This window comes from Petaurus breviceps, unplaced genomic scaffold, assembly GCF_028583685.1.
Source record: "Petaurus breviceps papuanus isolate PSGF00001 unplaced genomic scaffold, PetGlider_PUasm1.0 126, whole genome shotgun sequence".
NCBI classification, from domain to species: domain Eukaryota; kingdom Metazoa; phylum Chordata; class Mammalia; order Diprotodontia; family Petauridae; genus Petaurus; species Petaurus breviceps.
In genome coordinates this window covers 17,947,972-17,953,971 of record NW_027185655.1, presented here as the reverse complement: position 1 = coordinate 17,953,971, position 6,000 = coordinate 17,947,972, and the positions used below count along the sequence as shown (strand labels likewise).

Genomic DNA, 6,000 nt, shown 5'->3' with positions numbered 1-6,000 from the left:
TCTCTCCGTCTCTCTCTCTGTCTCTCTATCTCTCTCTGTCTCTCTTTGTCTCTCTCTCTCTGTCTCTCTCTCTCTTTGTGTCTCTCTCTCCCTCTCCCCCCCATTGTTTATAAATTGTACCCCGCATTGTTCTATCTCCCATACCAGAGAATAATATGTCTGTGTGTATGACATTTTCCCCAAGATAATTGTTATATCAGTCTCTTTGAACCATATTTGGTTATGTATCCGAATAATTATTACATTTGGTAAAATCACATTAAAGTGGCATGAGTTGACAAGACCCTATTTTGTGTTATGCATAATAAATTAGTTTTATTAAAGCTACAAAAGAGTTGGGGAGACTCCATTTTGTATCACACATAATAAACAAAATTAGTTATTAATGATGCCAAAATCATTTATCATTGATGATAAAAGCAGCTTTTAAAAGGTACAGCTTAATTTTGAGATCCCAAGTAGTTTTTGGAGGCCTGACCAAGTTACCTTTTTGTCATGAACACTCTGATAAATAAATATGGAACCTGTCGAAAATCAATATTTTTTTTCTCTTTTTGCTCTGTGATCTCAGAAAAAAAACTGAATACCAAATAAAATCTTTTAATTTTTCAAATAACTTACCTATTTTCTTACTTCATCACTACTGTGTAACAGCCAGAATAGGGTTTATCCCATTTTTGTTGAAAAGAAAACTGAGTGATAGAGACTTCATATTTTGTCCATATTTGGGTGGTAAATAAGTTACCATTACATAGTGGGAATATATATAAAGGGAATATTTTTAAAATTATATTTTTCAAGGTCATAATGGAAAGTCCATGGATTTTATAATGAACCAAGTAGATAATTTTGCATTGTTTTGGCAGAAGAATCAGTAATTTCCTTTTTTTTAAGCAATTGGGGTTAAGTGACTTGCTCAAGGTCACACGGCCAGGTGTTTCTGGGTGGGTGCTAAGTATCAGAGTCCAGATTCGATCCCAGGTCATCCCGACTCTGGGGCTGGTGCTCTTACTCACTGGCCACCTGGTCACCCCAGAATCAGTAATTTCTTACAGCATTCTCTTTTATAGCCCACATAATTATCTTGTAGCTAAGCAGCCAGTAAGAAAAAAAAAAAGATGCAGAATTTCCTTTTCGTTAGAATCTAGTGTACATACATGCATATAGAACTACCACATGTTACTCAATACATAATCTTAATCAGGAAGAAACATGTTAGATTTGAAAGAGCACTGGATTTGGAGTCAGAGGAGCCTGTTTTCAAAACCTGACCCTTCTTACTACCTGAGAAAGTCACTTAGCCTCTCTGGATCTTTCCCTATCTGTATAATGAGGGATACTAGGAGAACTCTAAGAACTTTTCCAATTCTTAATTCTATTGATTATAATAGTTACCTCATTTGCCTCCCTAGCCATTCTCTACCAGTCTTCCTCCATCTTGCACACAACTTCCAAAATCTGCTTTCTCAGGCAGAGTTCTGACAAGTTTAGAAATCTCAAATCACTCCCTGATATTTCTAAAACATTCTTACCCCGTCATTTCAGGTCCTCTGGATTCTGGCTCCAGCCTATTGTTATCGCCCTTTCTTCTGCAAACCTCTTCCCTTCAAGAAGCCAGAAATGCAAGCAAAGCTATTCTCCCAGTAGAAGCCCCCCAACGGCACGGACAGTTCCACTTTTGTCTTTTTATCGCCAATGTTTAGCATAGGTCTTAGACTTAATATATTTCTTAAATTTAATTGGATTGGTTTCTGATCATATAATATATATAAAACACCAAAAATCAATTGTTCTTACCAGTTTTATTGCTTGAATGATGTCGTTATAGAGAGTGTACATACAGAAACCTGGGGGTTTTGCCTAACCTTCAACTGTGTGATTAGGGTAGCTTACTTGGCCTCCCTGGCCCTCAGCTATTATCTCCATTCAATGAGGAGGTTGAAGTCAATGATCTCTAAAGTTTTATGATTTCGTGCTTGATTTATTAGCACAATGCTTCTAAGTCTGGTATTTTCCTATCATAAAAAATTACTCAATAACATCATGAAAATAGGCATCACATCGAACCTATCTTTAAAAGCCAAAATGCAAGGAGAAAAATAAATAAAATAAATTCAGAAAAGCAGAAATTCTAAGCATAGTTTACCGAACACAACAAAATTAAATTACATTCAATCGATGGTCACTGAATAATGAATTAAAATTAATTACCTAAGTAATTGGTGAGTCAAAGAACAAATAACAAACTGAACATAATACAATCAAAGAAAATGATGAGAGAGAGAGAGAGAGAGAGAGAAAGAGAGAGAGAAAGAGAGAGAGAGAGAGAGAGAGAGAGAGAGAGAGAGAGAGAGAGAGAGATAACCAAAATTTTAGGCGATGCAAAGCAACACTGAGGGGAAAATTTGTATCTGTTAAACTTTTGCATATGCAAAAGAGAAGGAACATATCAATGAATTGAGCATGAACCTAATATGAGAAAAACCAACAAATTATAAAACAAACACTGAAAAATAAATGATGTAGGTCAAAGAAGAAACTGGAAAAATAGAAGTAAATAAAAGGATAAATAAATCAGATTTTAAAGTTATATAACAGTAGTAGCTTATATCTATATAGCATTTTCTTTGTACCACACACTGTGCTAACTACTTTACAAATGTTATTTTATCCTCACAGCAATTCTGTAAGGTAGGTACTATTATTTTTCCCATTTTAGTAATTAGGAAAATGAGACAGAGAGTTTAAATGACTTACTCAGGGTCATAGAGCTAGAAAGTATTTGAGGTCACATGTGAAGTGAAATCTTCCTGACTCCAGACTCAGCACACTATACCTAGAAAAAAAAAAGCAAACAGTAGAAGGAATTAAAAGGACAATTCATAACAAATGATGAAGGAAAATTATTAGAAAATTATTTTCCTAACTATCTGCCAACAAAACTGATACCCCAACAGATTGACCAAGATTGCAAAAATAGAAAATGACAAATGTAAGGACTTCAGGAAGTAAGCATATTAATGCTGTTGATGAAGATGCTAATTGGTCTGGTCATTCTGGAAAGCAAATTGAAACTATGCCCCCAAATTTAATAAACTTTCCTGTCCTTTAGTAAAGGAATACCACTACTTGGCTTATACCTAAAAGATAGGAAAGAAACCCCTCCTCAAAAAAATGAAGATGCATATGTACAAAAATAGTTATTGCATCTAGATGGCACGGTGAAAAGAATGTTAGATTGGGGTCAGGAAGACCCAAGTTCAAATGTTGTCTCAGAAACCTCCTGGCTATGTGGTCCCTAGCAAAGCACTTTACCTCTATCTGCCTGTTTTTACCTATATAAATGAAGGGTAATAATAGCAATTCCTTTTCAGAGTTGTTATGAAGATCAATGGAAATGACACGTAAAGTGCTTCATAAGCTTTCAAGGACTATATTAATGCACTTTTATTGGCAGTTCTCTTTGTTGTGGCAGAACTGGAAAATAAGATGAAGCCTATAATTTGAGGAATGACTACTGAACAAATTATTATAAGTGAATTAAAGAATACTTTTGTGCAATAAAAAAATGATGAAAAGCCCTGGGAAGATTAATATGAATTGATGTACAGTGAAGTGAGTAGAACCAGGACAACAGTAACAGCAGGATTGTAAAGACAAAGAGCTTTGAAAGATTTAGGAACTCTGATCAATGCAATTACCAACCACACTTCCAGAGGATCAGTGATAAAACATGCCACCCCTCTTCTGATGGGAAGGGTACAAACTCAAGATTCAGAATGAGAGGTAGTTTAGAAATAGCCAGTACGAGAATTTTCTTTGCTCCATTAAATATTTTTTTCAGTTAAGGGAGGGAAGATGTAGAAGGGAGAGTAAATAAATATTAATTAATTGAAAAAAATATTAATTTTTTTAAACCTCATTAACAACATAGTATAGTATTAAGATTGATGGATTTGGTATCAGAAGATGGGTGTTTGGACCCCTTCTATGCCAGATATTACCTGTGGCACTTTGGTCACATTACTCAACTGATTGTGAACTCAGTTTCCTCCTCTGTAAAATGGGGGGAGGGAGTTGGATGAAATGATCTTTGAGGTCCCTTCCTGGGATCCTGTGACATTGTTTTTCCATTGAAATCATGTAAATTAAACCCAATTTGGAGAGATAATTATTGTCTATTACTCATTTGCTGTTTATTACTATAGAAATATACTAATATATATGCATGTATGTATGTATATCTATATCTATATATATGTTAAAGAATACCTATGAGGTTTGACTCATTACATTCATTGTTGTTTGTTTTTTTTTTTGTTTTGCTGCAAGTGTGACTACTTCCAACCCAGAGGTTTTTCTTTTTTTCTTTTTTTTTTGGTGGTGGGGGGAAGAGAGGCGCTTTTTTTTTAATTGAGTAGTTAGGAAACAATGACTTAGAATGACTCCCTCTATTTGACAATTAAAATGAGAATTTCATGCCTTTTTTAAGAGGTGGGAAAAGAAGTGAAAAGTAGTGAGAAAGGAACTATGAAAACATTGTCTTGTTCTTTTCTCATTCTTATTTCCCACAGTCAGAAATAGGAAGAATAGCTGATTGGCCTCCTAGGGATTTTATGAATAATACTAATAACAATAATGTGAATAATACCAATAGTACCTTGAAGAAAAATAAAATGTATAAATAAAGAATAACAAAGGGAAATTCAATTTATTCTCCTTAGAAGGGAACAGAAAAATCAAGTTCAAACTGCTGGGGTTTGGATTAAACAGTATTTTAATAAAAAAAAAAACTTGGTTATAGAAAAAGATTACAAATAGCAACAGATGTGAATAACATCATTCAGAATAGATGAATGCTGGATAAATTATTGTCTATATTCACACTATTACATGGTTCTTTGTTATATTTTTATTAGTTCATTAATATGATAGCCTATAGGTTAGAAACTTAGAACAACTCTATAAGGTAGGCACTACAGGTATTATTATTTCCATTTTACGTCTGAAGAAAATGAAGTCAATATAAATGTAGACACTTGACAATGGCTAATTTGGAAAACCCATGGTATAATCCAATATCTGATTATGGGATTCTGCCATAGGTCTTTTCTTTCTTTTCTTCCTTTCTTTCTTTCTTTCTTCCTTCCTTCCTTTTTTTCTTTCTTTTTCTCTCTCTCTCTCTCTCTCTCTCTCTCTCTCTCTCTCTCTCTCTCTCTCTCTCTCTCTCTCTCTCTCTCTTTCACTTTTCAGAGAGCAATTTGGGTTAAGTGACTTGCCCAAGGTCACAGGCTAGTTTTTGTGTTGTGTCTGAGGCTGGATTTGAACTCAGGTCCTCCTGACTGCAGGGCTTGTGCTCTATTCACTGAGCCACCTAGCCATCCCCCATACCATAGGTCTTTCAACCTCCAAATCCAGCACTACTATGGGTCAACCACATAGCAAAAATGAAAGATAAAAATGAAAGACATCAAATGCCACATTAATACCACTAAGATATTATAAAAGGGAAATCCTTCAGCATATTGAATAGCTCTTTTAAGAAATTGTTATAGACTTGCAGAGGATAAAAATGTGTGAAAAGGTTTGGGTTTGTTTATTTTTTCCCACTGGTGGAAAGAATATTGATATTCATAAACAGCATAAACCCCAAATCAAAGTAAAGGATTATCTCCCCAATTAAACTCTATTTCTTTTGTGGAACCATGTTGTATTCCTCTTTGCCTGCCCCACAGTGCCTAGCATAATAATTTTCTTTTTTTTAATCACCATCTTTTATTTTGTACCGCAGGGTTGTTGACTTATTGGATCTTCATACTGTACTTTTTTGAATGTTTTGTATAGAATAGAAGGCTGAGAGTTCTTTTTTTTTAATGATTCTCATCTGGCAAAAAAAGTTATTATTATTTTCTTCTTGTTTTAGATTTTATGTTTATTTTTAGTTTACAACATTCATTTCCACAAGATTTTGAGTTACAAATTTTCTCCCTGTCTTTCCCC

The 6,000-nt window shown here is 34.2% G+C and overlaps 1 protein-coding gene across 1 annotated transcript in view; it reads left to right on the top strand.

Annotated features, from left to right (window-relative positions):
• The window catches only part of BANK1 (B cell scaffold protein with ankyrin repeats 1), a 378,038-nt gene that overhangs the window by 92,102 nt on the left and 279,936 nt on the right, over positions 1-6,000 (top strand). The gene's annotated exons all lie outside the window — the stretch shown is intronic.